The following is a 19,932-nucleotide window of genomic DNA, read 5'->3' on the forward strand; positions in this document are numbered from 1 at the left end:
TTGGATGTTCTTTGTATTTACATTTCAAATGTAATTCCCATCCCCCTTCCCTCCACCTCCAATCACCCTTTCTATCCTCAGTCTTTTGTACAAATGAAGAACACTAAGTCTCCAAATCTTCTTTTTGAAACAAATTAGGTTGTAGTTCCAAGTGAGTTTATTTTTATTTACTTTAATTTCCTTACCTGGGAAAATAACATTCTTTTTCCAACATGAAATGTATTAAGTTTTTGATAATTTGCATTAAATGAACTTTCTATGATTATATTTTAATCAATAGTTTTGTTATATTTTTCATTGGATGCCATTGACTTAATAGAAAAAGACTCAGAGGAGCCAGATATGGAAGACTGTCACCATTATAATTTATTTCATTATTAGATCATAGAAAATATGGTAGAAATCTGAAGAAAGTGTTATGAAAGAGCACTCATCCATCTTTCCTGTCTTAAAATGTATTTAAAGAGACTTCTAACTATGTAGAAATTTGGATGAGTATTAGAAAGAAAAGAATAGAAATTGTCATGCAAAGCATACATCCAATCCAGCTAATATCCCAACACCACTTGCTCCATTGCACAGTGGTAACAGAAAGACCTGGAGGGTCCTGTCTGTACACCGCATCACTACACACACAAAGTATGAACACTGAGCTTTGAGAAAGCTTCTTTGTGGTTGTTTATTCAGGGTTTGTTTTCTTTGCTTTTCAGAAGTTCCCCAAAGAACAAAGGAAATTATTATTTCAACATGCGACTACTCTGATAGTAAATTCATACTGACATTGAAAAAACTTGCTGTTAGATCTGAGATGATTATGAGGGTTATACAAATTTCCATGTGGTGGCAAATCGAATGGCAATTATTTATTTACAAATATTTGGGGGGAAACTCCACAAAACGTAATTTGCTATATCTCATATATTTTCCTCACAACTGCATGCAAATCTATGTAATCTCAAAACACAACATATATAAAATGACAGTACCATGTTCTGTACAGTATGTCAATTCAACAGTATATACTGAGATATCTACATGCATATATGCTAGACAATGAAAATATATGGCTCTAATTTTCCAAGTATGTTTTAGTGCAATTGATTCACAGCCATTTGATACTCCATTTTAATTACACTGGCTATAGAAGGCTATTTTACCATATTTATGAAGCGAATTCATAGGCCTATACTTTGGAAATTTGTAAGAAAATGGAGAGGAAAAACCCTGTCTTAAATTCACCACTCACCAGAGCTTGGTAGACCAGAGCTTGCAGCCTTTTATTTGATGGGATGAAAAAGTTAATAATGTATGACAGTAAAAAGGCAGGGGCTTTTAACGCTTTTCTTAACCTTACAAAAAAGGTCAGCTCTGATCTGGAAATGAGAACAGCCAACACATGGGATAGAAGGGCGAAAAGCCAAGCAGAAAGTGAGAAGGAGCTGGTGACAGATGTGCCGGGGATGGCAGGTCTCCGTCTAAGCACATGGACCCCAAGACTAGAAAAGTACTTCCAGTCCTCCCCCAATTAACTTCGGTTTGCTTCACAGATTCAGAGGAGAGACAGACAGGAGACTAGAAAAGCTACCCAGAGCAGAAACAGGAATGATGTGTCCCGATTTAAACAGAGAGGGGGAAGGAACATTCTGTAACCACCCTGCTACTTCTTTTTTTTTTAATTGAATATTTTCTTTATTTACATTTCAAATGTGATCCCCTTTCCATGTTTCCCCTCTGGAATCTCCCTATGCCTTCCCCCTTCCCCTGGCTCTACAACAGTGTTCCTCCACCCTCCCACTCTCTCCCATTTCCTTTCCCTGGTATTTCCCTACATGAGGGCACTGAACCTTTACAAGGACAAGGGCTTCTCCTCTCCTTGATGCCTGATAAGGCTATCTTCTACTATATATGTAGCTGGAGCCTTGGGTCCATCCATATGTACTATTTGGTTGGTGGTTTAGTCTCTGAGAGTTCTGGAGGCTCAGGTTGATACTGTTGTTCTTCCTATGGGCTTGTAAACCTCTTCAGCTCCTTTAGTCCTTCCTCTAATCCTTTCACTGAGGACTCGGGGATCAGGCCAATTGTTGTCTGTGAGCATCCCCCTCTGTATTTGTCAGGCTCTGGCAGAGCCTCTCAGGAGAAAGCTGTAGCAGGCTCCTGTCATTAAGAACCTCTTGGTATCCACAACAGTTCTTTGCTTCTAACCAGTGGCTGATGAACAGAATATTAAAAACCATGTAGCAATGCTTGTTTAGGATTGCTCCATGGCCATCACTGACATGGGGCCTCCTTTGACATGTGTGTGATATTATAGAAAATAAACTTGTTGAGATCAAACTTAGTTAATAAGTGCTGAACTAGATTAGTATTCCTGATTCCAGAGACTTGTTCTATAACCAAAAAGAAAATCCTAGGAGGTTTTTACTTCTGTTGGGGATTTATTTAACTTCTCAGTCAACCTATAAATATGATGTTGTAAAAACTCAAGTATACTTAATGAAAATACAAATTGCCTCTTTTTGTGTTTGTGCTTTTAATTTCAAAATTTGAATAATAAAAGATATGTAAGAGCCTCCAAGAAGTCATCTAAATGAACTACCACGCTGAGTTACTAGATAAATGAGGGAGGTGGTAATTGGCCTCTGATGTCATAGTAAACCATAGGGAGAAAATACTCCTTGGCTTTTACTATCTGGGCACCTTGGACATATAGCATGGCCTCTCTCAGTTTTTGCTGTACTGTAAAATAACTGAAGATAATAGTGGTTTGCATTTGACAGGGCACTTAAGAAGATTAAGTTATAAAAATAGTACAGGCGAAGTTCTTAGCACAGTGACTATTAAGTTAGGTATTTTATAAATAACTCACATAATTACATGTGTGCGTGTAAAATGAATCATAGAGAATAAACAGGCACGGTCATCATTATCTACCTGGTTGGCACAGAGCAGTATATACTGTGAGAGACACTTAGGTTCTTTTAATAAATGCATTTTAAATATTTGACAATTATTTATTACTTCTGGGAGAGTGGGGCATATGCCTGCCATGGTTCACATATGGAGAGGAGACAGCTGTGAATCAAACCAGTGCTATGCATTTACCATGTGCATCCCAGGGATGAAACTCCAACTCTCAGGCATCACAATGGTCTACACACTGAATTACATCTCCAGCACCCTCCCCCATCAAACGGGTTTATTGTCTTGTTTTTATCATTAATTTATTTTTGATTCACTTTACATCCCAATCAGTCCATGTTCCTTTTTTACATTCCAGCCCCACCCTGACAAACCCTTCTCTCATTACCTCTTCCCCTTCTTTGTATACCTTGGATATTAGGCCTTGATCAGATGTGGGGTTAGTAAAGATCTTTTCCCAATCTGTTGGCTGCCATTTTGTTTTCTTGACAGTGTCCTTAGCCTTACAGAAACTTTGCAATCTCATTAAGTCCCATTTATCTATATTTGACCATAGAGCTTGAGCATTGTTTAGTTTCCATGTGTATATGAGTTTTTCGTTGTCTTTGTTGTTATTAAAGACCAGCCTTAGACCATGGTGATCTGAGAGGATACGCGGGAGTATTTCAATCTTCTTATATCTATTGAGGCTTGTTTTGTGACCCATTATATGGTCAACTTTGTAGAAGGTACTGTGAGGTGCTGAGAAGAAGGTGTATTCTTTTGTTTTAGGATAAAATGTTCTGTAGATGTCTTTTAATTCCAATTGGTTCATAATCTCTGCTAGTTTCACTGTGTCCTTGTTCAGTATCTGTTTCCATGATCTGTCCATTGATGAGAGTGGGGAATTGAGGTCTCCCACTATTATTGTTTGGGGTACAATGTATTTTTTGAGCTTTAGTAGGGTTTCTTTTATGAATATGGGTGCTCTTGTATTTGGAACATATATGTTAAGGATTGAGAGCTCCTCCTGACAGATTTCCCTTGTAATGAGTAAATTTTCCTTATTTTTTTTTTTTGATAACTTTTGGTTGAAAATCTACTTTATTAGATATTCAAATGGCCACTCCAGCTTGCTTCTTTGGAGCCATTTGCTTGGAAGATTTTTTTCCAACCTTTTACTCTGAGATAGTGTCTGTCTTTGCCTCTAAGATGAGTTTCCTGTATGCAGCAAAATGCTGGATTCTGTTTATGAATCCAGTCTGATAGCCTATGTCTTTTTATTGGGGAATTAAGTCCATTTATTTTAACAGATATTAAGGAGTAGTGGTTGCTGTTTCCTGTTTTTTGCTTTTACAGGTAGAATTGTGCCTGTGTGTCTTTCTTCTTTAGGTTTTCTTGCTTTGGTATTTTTTTTGTTTTTACTAGGATGTAGTTTCCCTCCTTGTATTGGGTTTTCCACCTATAATTCGTTGTAGTGCTGGGTTCGTGGTCAGATATTGTGTAAATTTAGTTTTGTCCTAGAATATCTTGGTCTCTCCATCTATGGTGATTGAGAGTTATGCTGGATATATCAGCTTTGGCTGACACTTGTGTTCTCTTAGTTTCTGCATGATGTCTGTCCAGGATCTTCTAGCTTTCATAGTCTCTGTTGAGAAATTGGGTGTGATTCTGATTGGTCTGCCTTTATATGTTACATGACCTTTCTCCCTTACTGCCTTTAGTATTCTTTCTTTGCTTTGGGCACCTGGCGTTTTGACTATTATGTGTTGTGGGGAATTTCTTTTCTGGTCCAACCTATTTGGAGTTCTGTAGGCTTCTTTTATGCTCGTGGTCATCTCATTCATAAGGGTAGGGAAGGTTTCTTCTACGATTTTGTTGAAGATATTTACTGTGCCTCTTAGTTGATATTCTTCGCCCTCCTCTATTCCTATTATCCTTAAGTTTGGTCTTCTCATTGTGTCCTTGATCTCCTGGACATTTTGGGTTAGGAGCTTTTTGGCTTTAGAATCTTCTCTGACTGTTTTTTCTATGTTTTCAATGTTGTCTGCAGCCCCTGAAATTCTCTCTTCCATCTCTTGTAGTCTGTTGGAGATGTTTGCATCTGTGACTATTGATTTCTTTTTTTAGGTTTTCTACCCCCAGGGTTATCTCTTTTAGTGTTCATTTTATTTTTTCCATTTTCATTTTAAATTCCTTCTTCAATTCCTTCATCTCTTTGGTTCTGTTTTCCTCTAGTTCTTTAATTTCTTGGAGTGTTTTTCTTGTTTCCTCTTTAAAAGCTTCTCTTTCTTTATGTTTTTCCTCCTGTTCCCTATGGCAGAGTTCCAGCTCCCCTGAACCAATTGTGGGGCTGAGCTTTCCTCCTTTCAGGCCTAGCCCTCTCTGTGCCCTGGCTACTCTCAGTGCAGTCTCACCAGGCCTTAGTCCCCAGATCTCTGCTATTCCTTTTGGCAAATGGCCTGAAGTTCTGTTTTGTTTTGTTTTGTTTGGCGTATGCTTCAGTATTACTGTTCGTCACTGAGGAAAGGAACTCAAACAGGACAGAAACCTGGAGGCAGTTACTGATACAAAGCCCATCAAGTGTTTTGCATAATGATATGCTTCCCCTGGATGGCTCAGCTTCTGTTCTTATAGAGCCCAGTACTCCAAACCCAGGAATGGGACCACCCACAATGGGGCTGGACGCTCCACTGTCAATCACTAATTAAGAAAATGCCTTATAGGTCCACCTACAACCTAAACTTATGGAGGTATTTTCTTTTTACTTTTTAATTCATTGGTGTTTTATTTACTTTACTGCCCAACCACAGTTTCCCTCACTCCTCTCCTCTCAATCCCCCTCTCCTACCACCCCATTCTATCCTCTCCTTCCCCCTTTCTGTTCAGAAAAACAGAAGCTTCTCGTGGATATCAACCAGCCTTGTTATATATCAAGTTGCAGTTAGACTAGGCTTATCTTATCCTATTGAGGCTTGACAAGGTAGTCCAGTAGGTGGAAAAGATCCAAGGGAAGGCAACAGAGTCAGAGACAGCTCCAGCTACTGTTCTTAGGAGATGCACATGAAGACCAAGATACAGAACTGGACCATATGTGAGGAGGGTCTAGATCAGTCCCATACATGTGCCTTGGTTGGCAGTTCAGACATTGTGAGCCACTATGAGTCCAGGTTAGTTGATCCTGTAGGTTTACTTGGGGTGCCCTAGACCCCCTCTGGTTCCTACATTCCATTTCTTCCTCTTCTGCAAGATTACCCAAGCTCCACCTTATATTTGGCTGTGGGTCTCTCCATGTTTCCACGAGTTGCTGAGTGAATCCACTCAGATGACAGTTACACTAGGCTCCTGTCTGCAAGTATAGCAGAATATCATCAGTAGTGTCAGAAATAGGCACCCTCTCATGGCACAGATCTCATACAGGACCAGTCATTGTTTGGCCACTGTTGAATTTCTGCTCCTCCTTTGCTCCCACACATCTTGGAGGCAAGACAAATAGTTTAATTGCAGTTCACGCCTCCCAGATGACTCCATCTTGCAGGGGTGAGGCATTGCCATCTTTCATCTGTCCAGGTGGGTATCTCTGTTGTGCTTGCTCAGCTCATGTTTAGGGGTCCGTGTTGGTGGGACTTTACGGATCTCAAACCTATACCTTATATTTACATTTCAGCACAGTGGATAAAATTCAATCTTCTGTAATGTGGACAAGTTTGAACTATGACACTAACTTTTGCTCCTAAGACCTTTGATCTTTGAGCAAATTAGATGTGGACCTGAACCACAACTATTCCTCTGTGACTCAGTTTGGGATTGCTGATACTCCTTATGTTATTAGAATGCCAACACGGTGCTAGAAATGACTTTTCATATCCAGGAAAGTTTTCCATTTCCACTGGCATTCCCATGTTCCTTCTCTAGCACATTGGGTGTCTCTCCCTGTTCATACATGGTACCTACCAGCCTACTCTTCTTAGAGGAAGAAAAGCCTGAATCTGAAAGATAAGATGTGGTCATCCATGTTTAGAACTTCTGATGGCTCTGTTATTCAAAAGAGAAAATAACATTTCATAATGTAGTGTGAAAGACCTTCAGGATCCCATTTCTGATAAAGCTGCTGCATTTCTCACACCACAGAGATGTTCTGATGTTCTGTGCAGTTTTGCTGGCTTCTGCTCTGTTGATTCAGAAAGATCTGCCTACGTTTACTCTCCAACTACAGTTGACCCTGCAAAGCTCACATTCAAACATGGCCCCTGCTGAGTAATCTCTCCCATTTTCATATTCATGAGAAGTACATCCTGAAAGCCTCCCTTTACACTTTCCATCATTCCTGCTCATGATATCTCTGTAATTATATATGAGATTAATGTAAAGATATATCAGAATATACCTACTTCTCAGAGGCTTATTCCCTTAGGTAGGTTTAATCTCAAATTCACAATAAAGATTAACAGACACAGGGTCATATTGCTTCTCATTTAGGTCCTGGCTTAATCATTGCCTACCTCTCCATCAGCAGCTACTTCTTGTGTCTCCTTTGTTGATTACCACATTCTAGCATCTAAGAAAACATTTTGTAAGCTGAACTTAATGTCAATCATTATTTTATCCCATCAGGTTAAATGATTTCTTATCGAAATCAATTGAGATCCTTAGCTATGTCAAATGTGTTTGTCTTTATTGATAGATATATCGATTAAAACTATGGAAGGTTTAGAAATTATGAAAACCAGACTTAAATATTTTCATCATTTTCTATCAGTATTAAACAGTTTGCCCAACTAAAATTATTGAACTGGAGAAATTGTTCAGTTGTTAAGAGTGACTTCTGCTCTTTCAAAAGGACCTAAATTTGCTTAGCAATATGCTTTTAAGGTGTCTCACAATGGTCTGTGAACTCCAAAAACAGTGGGTCCAGCACCACTGACCTTCTGTGGCATCTGCACTCATGCAGACAAACACATATGCATCGTTTTTTAAAGAATCATTACATTTTTAGGACTAAAAATATTATGCTAGCTGCCCCTTCTAATTTATCCCTTCCATTATAGCATATGAACATGGATAATTGGAAAGCAGCTGATGACTGTGGATGATATTTTTATGGGGTGGAAAACATATTTAAAGTCTTTATTTCCAGGAGACAGTTATGTGTCACATAACTGATGAGGAAGAGGATATGGCAACCCAGTGTGACTATGTCTTCAGACTTTCAGATTTATATAAAAAATATGATGGGTATCATCAAACTTATTTTCAAAATAAAATTCTGATTAATTGTTGGACATTGTTTCACACATACATCAAACAGGCCAATAAATAAATAAATGAATAAACAGCAACTTCATAGACAAAAAAAAAAGTTACAAACCCTTTTTATCTTTGACCTTTTAAACCATCTCATACAAACAAACTACTTATAGTACAGCTAGGTACATACACAAAAAAAGTTACTGAAATGCTCAGAATAAGATTTTTGGTTTATTTTTTTTTAACATTTTTTTCTCCTTTGAGATTATAAAGAACATGGTCAGACCACAAGTAAAGTCTGAAATAGAACAGAAAATGCTCTGAAGGCTCAGTCGCCCGTTATCATTTAAAATGGCTGACCGCTAACAATATGTACAAAAATATAAAATGTAAATAGAAAAATACAAAAAAAAATTCCTTTAAACGTATTTTTAAGAGAAAAAGCAGGGCCTGGGAAGTTCTGGTTCTTTTTTCCCCCCATGTTGACAATTCATGTTGTGGTTTTGGTGGGGTGGTGGAGAACACATGTCATCTGTGGGTGGCACTGCCCGCTGTGGGTGGGGCCTGCTTCTCTACACGAGGAATTGGAGAATGAATAGGTCACTGTGCATAAGGTTAGCTTTTCCTCTTTCTTTTTTTTTTTAAAAAAACAACTTTATTTTACAAAACAAAGATAAATGTACAGATTTTAAACATTTTTTGCTTAAAATTATACATTTTTGTCAGTACTTTTTTTCAGATTTTAACATAATTTTTACATAAAACTATATGAATATATTTTTTAGTCAGGACTTGATTTTTTTCAAGGTTTGAAGTATGGCTTGAAAATTTTATAGTTACAATGAGCTAAAGTACATGTAAAACAAAATGTAACATGGAAATAGTTAAAGTTTTCTTGTTTTGTAAATATTTTTTGTTTTGTTTTGTTTTCTTTATTTCTTGGACTTCATACAGTCTGTGAGTTGTTTCTGGAGGAGTGCAAGCCTCTGGGGTTAGCATCCCACTATCAGTGGCTGCATATTATGTCTGTTCTTTTGTGACTGGGTTATCTCACTCAGGATGATATTCTCTAGATGCAGCCATTTTCTTAAGAATTTGGTTAAGTCATTGTTTCTGGTGGCTGAGTAGTATTCCATTGTGTGTATGTACCAAAATTTTGTATCCATTCATCTTCTGAAGGACATCTGGGTTCCTTCCAGCTTCTGGCTATTATAAATAGAGCCGCAATGAACATTGTGGTGCATATATCATTGTTGTGTATTAAAGTGTCTCTGGGGTTTATGCCCAGAAGTGGAATAGCAGGGTCTTCAGGTAGTACTATATCCAATTTTCTGAGGTATCGCGAGACAAATTTCCAGAGTGGTTGTATTAGCTTGCAACCCCACCAACAGTGGAGAAGTGTTTCTCTTTCTTCACAGCCTCGCCAGCATCTGCTGTCATCTGAGTTTTGGATCTTGGCCAATCTAACTGGTGTGAGGTGGAATCTCAGGGTTGTTTTGATTTGCATTTCCCTGATGGCTAAGGATGTGGAGCACTTCCTCAGATGTTTCTCAGCCATTTCGTGTTTCTCAACTGAAAACGTTTTGTTTAGCTCTGTAAACCATTTTTTAATAGGGTTATTTGATTCTCTGGTGTCTAGCTTTTTGAGATGCTTGTACACCTTGGATATTAGGACTCTATCTGATGTGGTGTTGGTAAAGATCTTTTCCCATTCTGTTGGTTACCGTTTTGATTTCTTGACGATGTCCTTAGCCTTACAGAAAGTTTGCAATCTCATTAAATCCCATTTGTTAATCTTTGATCTTAGAGCTTGAGCCATTGGGGTTTTGTTCAGGAAATTTTCTCCTGTGCCTATGTGTTCTAAGGTTTTCCCTACTTTCTCATCTAATAGTTTCAGTGTATCTGGTTTAATGTGGAGATCTTTGATCCACTTACCCTTGAGCTTTGTACAAGGAGATAAGAACGGGTCTATTTTCATTATTTTGCATGCTGAGTGCCAGTTGGACCAGCACCATTTGTTGAATAGGCTGTCCTTTTTCCATTGAATGTTTACTGCTCCTTTGTCAAAAATCAGGTGATCATATACATGAGGGCTCATTTCTGGATCTTCTATTCTATTCCATTGATCCACATGCCTATTTCTGTACCAGTACCATGCAGTTTTCAGCACAATTGCCTTGTAATATAGCTTGAGGTCAGGGATAGTGATTCCCACAGATTTTTTTTTGTTGTTGAGGATAAATTTCGCTATTCTAGGTCTTTTGTTATTCCATATGAAATTTCACATTGATCTTTCCAATTCCATGAAGAACTGGGTTGGAAATTAGATGGGGATGGCATTGAATCTGTAGATTGCTTTTGGTAGGATAGCCATTTTTAAGATGTTGATTTTTCCAATCCATGAGCATGGGAGATCTTTCCATTTTCTGAGATCCTCCTCAATTTCTTTCTTTAGAGGTTTGAAGTTTTTGTCACACAGGTCCTTCACTTGCTTAGTTAGAGTCACACCAAGGTATTTCATAGTTTTTGTGATGATTGTAAAGGGTACCTTTTCCCTAAATTCTTTCTCCACATGTTTGTCCTTTCAGTATAGGAAGGCTACTGATCTGTTTGAGTTAATTTTGGATCCAGCCACTTTGCTGAACTTGTTTATCAGCTGTAGGAGTTCTCTGGTGGAATTTTTGGGGTCACTCAAGTACACTACCATGTCATAGACAAAGAGTGCTGTTTTTATCTCTTCCTTTCCGACTTGTATCCCCTTGATCTCCTTTTGCTGTCTAATTGCTCCAGCCAGGACTTCCAGTACTATGTTGAAAAGGTAGGGGGAGAGTTGGCATCCTTGTCGAGTCCCTGATTTTAGTGGGATTGCTTCAAGTTTCTCGCCATTAAGTTTGATGTTGGCTGTTGGTTTGCTGTATATTGCTTTTATTATGTTTAAATATGGGCCTTGGATTCCTGTTCTTTCCAGGACTTTTAACATGAAGGGGTGTTGGATTTTGTCGAATGCTTTCTCAACATCTAGTGAGATGACCATGTGATTTTGGTTTTTGAGTTTGTTTATATGGTGGATTACGTTGACAGATTTCCTTATGTTAAACAATCCCTGCATCCCAGGGATGAAGCCTACATGGTCATGATGAATGATCGTTTTGATGTGTTCTTGGATTCGGTTTGCAAGGATTTTGTTGAATATTTTTGCATCAATGTTCATAAATGAGATTGGTCTGAAGTTCTCTTTCCTTGTAGGGTCTTTGTGTGGTTTAGGTACGAGGGTTATTATAGCCTCAAAAAATGAGTTGGGTAATATTCCATCTGATTCTATCTTTTGGAATAGTTTGGCGAGTTTTGGTGTTATATCCCCATTAAATGTCTGATAAAAATCTGCACTGAACCCATCTGAACCTGGGCTTTTTTTGGTTGGGAGGCTTTTGATGACTTCTTCTATTTCTTTAGGTGTTATAGTGTTATTTAGATGGTTTACTTGGTCCTGGTTTAACTTTGGGATCTTGTATCTGTCTAGGAATTTGTCCATTTCCTCCAGATTTTCCAATTTTGTGGAGTATAAGTTTTTGTAATAGGATCTGATGATTTATTGAATTTCCTTAGTTTCAGTTGTTATGTCACCACTTTCCTTTCTTATTTTGTTAATTTGTATACTCTCTCTTTGTCCTCTATTTAGTCTGGCTAGTGGTTTATCAATCTTGTTGATTTTCTCAAAGACCCAACTCTTTGTTTTGTTGATTTTTTCAATATTTATTTTTGTTTCTATTTGGTCTATTTCTGCCCTAATTTTGATTATTTCTTGCCGTCTACTCTTTTTGGGTATATCTGCTTCCTTTTGTTTTAGGCCTTTTAGCTGTGTTGTCAGGTTGCTGATGTAAGCTCTCTCCAGTTTCTTTGTGGAAGCACTTAGGGCTATGAGTTTTCCTCTCAATACTGCTTTCATTGCATCCCATAGGTTTGACTATGTTGTGTTTTCGTTTTCGTTGAATTCTAGAAAATCCTTAATTACTTTCTTTATTTCTTCTTTGACCCTGCTATCCTTTAACAGAGCATTGTTTAGTTTCCATGTGTATGTGGGCTTTTTGTTGTCTTTGTTGTTGTTAAAGACCAGACGTAGACCACGGTGATCTGAGAGAATGCATGGGAGTATTTCAATCTTCTTATATCGATGGAGACTCGTTCTGTGTCCAATTATGTGGTCAATTTTTTGGGAAGGTGCCATGGGGTGGTGAGAAGAAGGTATATTCTTTTACTTTAGGATGGTATGTTCTGTATATATCTATTAATTCTAGTTGGTTCAAAGTCTCTGCTAGTTTTGCAGTGTCCTTGTTCATTTTCTGTTTCCCTGATCTGTCCATTGGTGAGAGTGGGGTATTAAAGTCTCCCACTATTATTGTGTGGGGTGAAATGTATTTTTTGAGCTTTAGTAGGGTTTCTTTTATGAATGTGGGTGATTTTTTGTTTGGAGCATATATGTTAAGGATTGAAAGTTCCTCCTGACAGACTTCCCTGGTAGTGAGTAAAAAGTGTCCTTCCTTATCTTTTTTGAAAACGTTTGGTTGGAAATTTATTCATTCGATATTAGAATAGCCACTACTGCTTGCTTCTTGGAGCTGTTTGCTTGGAAGTTTTTTTCCCACCCTTTTACTCTGAGATAGTGTCTGTCTTTGTCTCTGTGATGCATTTCCTGTATTCAGCAAAAGGCTGCATTTTTTTTATGTGTCTAGTCTGATAGTCTATGTCTCTTTATTGGGGAGATGAGACCATTTATGTTAATCGATATCAAGGGATAGTTGTTTCTGTTTCCTGCCATTATTGCTTTTTTTGGGTTGAGTTGTGTCTGTGTTTTTTTCTTCTTTTAGTTTTCTTGTTTAGGAGTTTTCTTGTTTTTACTAGGTTGTATTTTCCCTCATTGTATTGGGTTTTCCACCTATAATTCATTGTAGTGCTGGGTTTGTGGTCAGATATTGTGTGAATTTTGATTTGTCTTGAAATATCTTCGTCTCTCCATCCATGGTGATTGATAGTTTTGCTGGGTATAGCAGCTTGGGCTTGCACTTGTGCTCTCCTAAGGAGTACATGATGTCTTTCCAGGTTATTCTAGCTTTCATAGACTCTGTTTAGAAATCAGGTGTGAGTCTGAATGGCCTGCCTTTATATGTTACCTGACCTTTTTCCCTTACTGATTTTAGTATTCTTTCTTTGCTTTGGGCACTTGATGTTTTTACTATTATGTGTCGGGAGGTATTTCTTTTCTGGTCCAACCTATTTGGAGTTCTGAAGGCTTCTTTTATGCTCGTGGTCATCTCATTCTTGAGGGTAAAGAAGTTTTCTTCTATGATTTTGTTGAAGATATTTACTGTGCCTCTTAGTTGATACTCTTCTTCCTCTTCTATTCCTATTATCCTTAGGTTCGGTCTTCTCATTGTGTCTTGGATTTCCTGGACATTTTGGGTTAAAAGCTTTTTGTTTTTTGCATCTTCTCTGGCTGTTTTGTCTATGTTTGCAATGTTGTCTTCTGCCCCGAGATTCTTTCTTCGATCTCTTGTAATCTATTGGAAATGCTTGCATCTGTGACTCCTGATTTTTTTTTTTGGTGTTCTGACTCTAGGGTTATCTCTTTTAGTGTTTCCTTATTGTGTCAATTTCTGTTTTAATTTCCCTCTTCCATTCCTTTATTTCTTTGGTTCTGTTTTCCTCTAGTTCTTTGAGTTCATTGAGTGTTTTTCTTGTTTCTTCTTTAAAAGCTTCTGAATCTTTTTGCTTTTCCTCCTTTTCTTGTTTAAGTATCTCTATCAGCATCTTGAGGTATGATTTCAGGTCTGTGTCTTCTTTTTTTGGAGTGTTTGGAATTCTGATGTTTGCTCTTATGGGAGAGCTGGGTTCTGGTGTTGCTAGATTGTCTTGGTTTCCTTGGGATATACTCTTTCTTTTTCCTCTTGCCATTTTGTTGTCAGTGATATGTTCTTGCCTTTTTCTTGTATCTGGTCTGTGTCCTTGGTTCTCCACTGGTTGAGGTGTCAGATGGGCCGAGCCCTGTTCTATGCCTCAGAGTCGTCGGGTGTGAACAGAAGTTCCAATGTTCTGTTTCTGGTCGCTGGATCAGGCATGGCAGGGCAGGGCAAGGCATGGGGTGCACTTTTCGTGTGCACTCTGCAGAGATCTCTCTGCTCCCCTGCAGCCTAGGTCTCCCACTCACCAGTTGTTCAGCCTTTATAAGCTGCCGTTCAGGGTAGCACATGGGCTGGGCTCCGCTCTGCGTCCTGAAGTCGCCTCCGGGTGGAAATAGAAGTTCTAATTTTCTGTTCCCAATTGCTGGATTGGGCAAGGCAGGGCAGGGCAAGGCAGGGTGTGCACTTTCCGTGTGCCCTCAGCAGAGATCTCTCTGCTCCCCGGCAGCCCAGGTCTCCCACCCACCAGTTGCTCAGCCTCTATGAGCCGCTGTTCCGGGTGGCAGATGGGCCAGGCTCAATCAAATTTTTTGAGTAGTAAAGCATAAGAATTGCCAAATTTTTGTTGGTTTTTTAAAGGTCAGTTTAGAAAATTCCTTCTTACGTCAAGTTAGGATATGTGAATTTTTATTAATTAATTTAATGTTTTTAGTCTTTTAAAAAATCAGATATTTTATTCATTTACATTTCAAATTCACCTCCTCTTTTCCAGTTTCCCCTCTACAAACTCCCTATCACAACTCCTCTCACCCTGCTTCTATGAGGGTGCTCCCCACCCACCCATTCCCACCTCACTGTCCTGGCTTTCCCCTGCACTAGGGCACTGAGCCTTCACAGAACCAAGAGCCTCCACTCCCACTGATGCCAGATTAGGCTCCTTCATCTACTTCTGTCCTTCGCCTAACCCCTCCACTGGGGTCCCTATGATCAGGCTAAGGTTGGCTTTGAGCATCTGCATCTGTTTTAATCAGGATCTGGAAGAGCCCCTCTGGTGACATCTGCATCATGCTTCTATTTTTTTTTTTTTTTTTTTATTCTTTGCTCATACCACGTGGCTTATGTGGTTCATGTCTAATCATTAGAAGATAAAATGGAAGCCGTTCTCTATCACTGGGTACAGCGATGAATGGTAGACATATCCTTTGTAGTCAGCTTCCTCCAGGATGGAGCAGGTACCAATGGTTTGCTGACAGTACGCAGAGGAGTTCCCAGCTTTATGCTTTGGACGCAGATGACATAACGCTGGTCCACCCACTTTGACCCATTTTTCTTTGTGTACACATTGTTCTGAAACATTCAGGAAGCTATTCTAAATAAACTTATTTGAAATGTCTCCATGTTCCTTGTGGAACTTACATTTTAAGAAGGTGTAACATGTTTTTACTACTATTACCTGTATATGTTAATTGGAAAAACAGTGTATCTTTATGAAGCACTGTTATTCTGCAAGTGGAAGCTGAAATCGAGATCGGCTTGAGCACATGAGGCATGTTCTCACTCTGCCCAATGAGGACCCACAGCAAACACTGAGAACTTCTGACAAGAAAAAGCCATTCAAAAATGTTTGCATCTTTATTTTAGAAGTTGTAAGTTATACCTCACCTATAATTCTATTTTAATCAAAATACTTATAATTTCCTGGATCTATTTGTTATTTCTTCATAATCCTTAGGTTCTACCTGAATTATTAACTTAGCTTTATGCAATAACATTTTTTAATTTAAATCTTTATTAATACAAGCCATTGAAAGAAAAACTATGAAATGAATTTGTTAAATTCTTTATTGAATTAAATTTAAGTTGGTAGTGCATATGGTATGGCATGCATATTTTAATGTGTGCTTTCTCAAAATCTTTGTCAGAGCTACTTAGTTCATAAAAATTGTACCTATCTTATAAAACTAATTCACTCTTATAAAAATAAACATTCAAGTTATTTAATATGTTTTACCCTCACAGTATTACAGTGGCAACATTTTTTAAGAATGTCTAAAAGTGTTTATTAGCATATATTCATTTACATTCAAACATATCCTGTATTTGCCCACATTCATATTCATCTCTGCTATTCCTCTCGGTTCTCCTGCTCCCCTTGTGAGAATTGTTCATGTTTACCAGTGAGTTCTCTTCTAGTTTTGTACCATTCATATATATGTATATACAGATATGTATTATCTGTGACTTTCTGAGTTTGAATTATTTGGCTTAATATGAACATTTCCAGTTCTATCCAGTCCCTTGAAAGTGATAGAAATTCTATATGGATAAAAAAATGTCTGTTGTGTATATACACCACACTTAGTTTATCTACTAATCTGCTGCTGGGCACTGAAACTGTTCCTACAACATAGAGATTATGCTTGGTGCATATATATATATATATATATATATATATATATATATATATATGTATGTATGTATGTATGTATATGTGTATTTATATACATATGAAGGAAGCTATCTCTGTATGTAACTGAAGATTTTCAACAGTTCCATACTTAATCAGACAGCACATCTATTTCTACTGTAGCTTGCCCTCCTCTTTAATGCTACATTAAATTCCAAGTATAATTCACAGATCTCATAATTGGCCTTCTATTATATCATTTGTTTTTGCTCTACATTCAAATAGAGTATTAGACACGCACACAAAGACAAACACACACACTGTTGCAAATATGCTGTTTAAGTCTTTTGGAGAGTTCAAAACACCTGATTTTATGTGGATAATTCATAGACTTTATTAGATTCTTGTTGAAGAATATGTGTTTCGAGTTTTTAGTGTTGTCCTTTTTAATGTATTCTCATGATCATTCTGAAGAAGTTCACATACTAGGATCTTGCTGAACATCAAGTGAGTCCTTATGAACCTCACTGTACAATCCTCATCTCCTGTGGTCTCTGAGGTGAAAGAACATGTTACACTCATGGGCAGGCTTTTTGTCATTCTTTGTTTTTAACTCTTCAAGTCGGGCTAATAGTTTGGATTATAAGACCTGGCTCCCCAAACTAAATAAATTATCTTCCCAACATGGAGAAATTACTACAATACTATGAAATCTGTCTTTAAAACAGGCCATGTGTGTGTGTGTGTGTAATAAAAATTAAAATGAGTTTTGTTGTGCTATAGGGCAAAATCATTCAGTTTGACCTTTTGAAATGATTTGTTTTTTAAAAATACATGCAGAATTTGTAGAGGGAGGAGGAATGAGAGTAGAAAGGAGATGTAGTTCAAAGTCACTGAAGGAAAGAAATAGAAAATATATTGTACAAGAAGTCATGACAGATCCAAAACTATTCACTAGCTTGTAGTGTCATTGTCAGAACTTCCACTTACCCTAAGACTAAACTAGACAATATCATATATGGAAAACTCTAGAGAACAATTCTCTAGAATTGTCCATATGAATGGACATATTGTTCTAAGTAAAGTAATAAAATCTGAAGCTGTTTCAGTGTCCTGGCTGGACAGGATTCTACAGTGCATCCAAACATGTCCTTCACTTGTTACCCCACCATGAGTAACAGACTGTTACTGTGGGATCACAGTGCTTCTGTTGCTGAAACTCCCAAAAGTAAAGATGTTGACAATTCAATGTGGCAAGAAGAAATAAGAGATTTTGTTTCGTTTTGTTTGTTTGTTTTTAGGGAGAACACAAAAATCCTTTACTTGGTGGGAAAATAAAAATTATGCTTAAGGATAAGATTATAAAATCTTATTTTAAGCATAAATCTACTCATGAACTTATGGTAAAAAAGAATCTCATATAGGCTTGTTGATATACTTCATCTTTAAAATGTGGAGCAACAGTTTATGTTAAATGTGTAGTTATGAGAGAAATGATATTAACTTTGTGAGTAAACAACAAAATAAAAAACATACTTCCATAAATGGCAACATTTCACTTCAGAAAGTATTGAGCCTATGTAACGATTTCAGCATGGGATCCCTCAAATGAAAGAAAATATTTATGAAAACTAAGAAGTGGATGCATGGATTGGAATCAGGTTTAGATTTCAAACAATTACTGGAGAAGCAGTCATCAAGATCCTGGTGTGAAATTTACCATTAAAATCTACCAAATTACAACATCCTGGCAACACTTGAAAGGTTACAAATAAATAGAAAACTACTTCTAACCATGATGTTCTTTCAAAAGATATCAGCATACAAAAATAACTATAAGTGGTCTCCAAATATCCACATTCCGGGCTCTCAAGTTGTGGGTGGCAACCCCATTGGCAAACCTCTATCTGCAAAAATATTTATATTGACTCATAACAGTAGCAAATTTATAGTTATGAAGAAGCAATGAAATAATGTATGGTTGTGGGTCACCAAAACATGAGAAACTGTATTAAAAGGCCATCACATCAGGAGAGTTGAGAATCACTGGGCCACACCACACAACATCAGCATCCATCAAGGATCACCTGATGATGATCCTCATCGTGACATGATCTTAGAAACCTATTACCAAACAGCATATCACATGCCTCTGCCATTCACCCTGTCATCACCTTTAGAGACACATTATCTTTCATCATCACCATGAAAAGGGTAAACACAGGTAGAAAAGCAGAAGTTATATTCACAAAGCATTTACTGCAGACGTAATTATTGCTCGATTTTGCTATGACTTGTTGTTATTCCCTTTTTTGATTAATCAATTAAACCTCATCCAAAACTATGTGATAGGAAATGTAGCATATTATATCATATTACACATTACACAGCTATATTGTTGTCTTACAGTTTCAAAACTGTGCTATGATTTAAGCATCACTGAGAGTGTTGGTACAGAACTCGTGCACTTATGAGTCACTTAAGTTTCAAGGAAGAAAACAAAAGTCCTTTACTTAATGGAAAAAGAAAAATATGCTTTGAGATAAGGTTATAAGTAGATAAGAATGACTAACTGTATGATTGGCTGGATAGGGACTGACAGAACTGAGCAATGTGGTTGGAAATGAAACCCACAAAAATAGGACATTATCACAAGGATAAGTGTATATCTTGCTAATGTGTACAGCATACCCTTCACAGACAAAGCACATCAATGCATTCTGAGCTTCAGAAAAAAGACAGGATGATGTCATACCAAGGTAAGAGGAGGAACAGCAGAAATTGAGTAGGCATTTGTTTCCTGAATCATTAATTGTTGTAAAAATAATGAGTCCCCTGAGCACCTGCTAGAAACTATGCAGAATTTAGAGACATACATGAGGATACAGATATAATCAAGGAGGATAGAGTGGTAGAAATATGTTCTGAACCTCAAGAAACCCACTGTCTATGGAAATGAGATAAGAGAAAAAATGGGTAGTTAATGAAATGAAATATTATGTAGCATTTGTTTTGATGTATTGTTGATTAAGTATCTATGTCCCAAATAAAATGTAAAAGAAGAAAAATAAATTGGAGCAAGCATGTTTAATTTGATACTTGTAGAAACTTAATTGCCTTCAGGAGTTTTGCATGGATCTAACTGTTGGTCTGTGGGACAGAATTGAGAAGAATTTCTGGACCAGGCATCTAGCTAAAGAGAAGATGTGAGTTTTTATTGAAGACATGGGGTAAATAAATCCAAGTTAGTCAGAGTATAAATTAGTGTACAATGCATTATTTGTTCAAAATATTCACCACCATTTCTTACTGGATTCAGTCTTACCACACCTCTTTTATCAAATAAGTTCGTGAGGAAAACTATAATTTGTTTCATGAAAGGAATCATTGACCCTGTTATTTTCATCTTTTTTTTCTCTTCTGGGGTTATTTTATATATTTACATTTCAAATGGTATCCTCTTTTCCAGTTCCCACTCACTCATCT

Source organism: Micromys minutus, assembly GCF_963924665.1.
Source record: "Micromys minutus genome assembly, chromosome: 15".
Taxonomy (NCBI): Eukaryota; Metazoa; Chordata; class Mammalia; order Rodentia; family Muridae; genus Micromys; species Micromys minutus.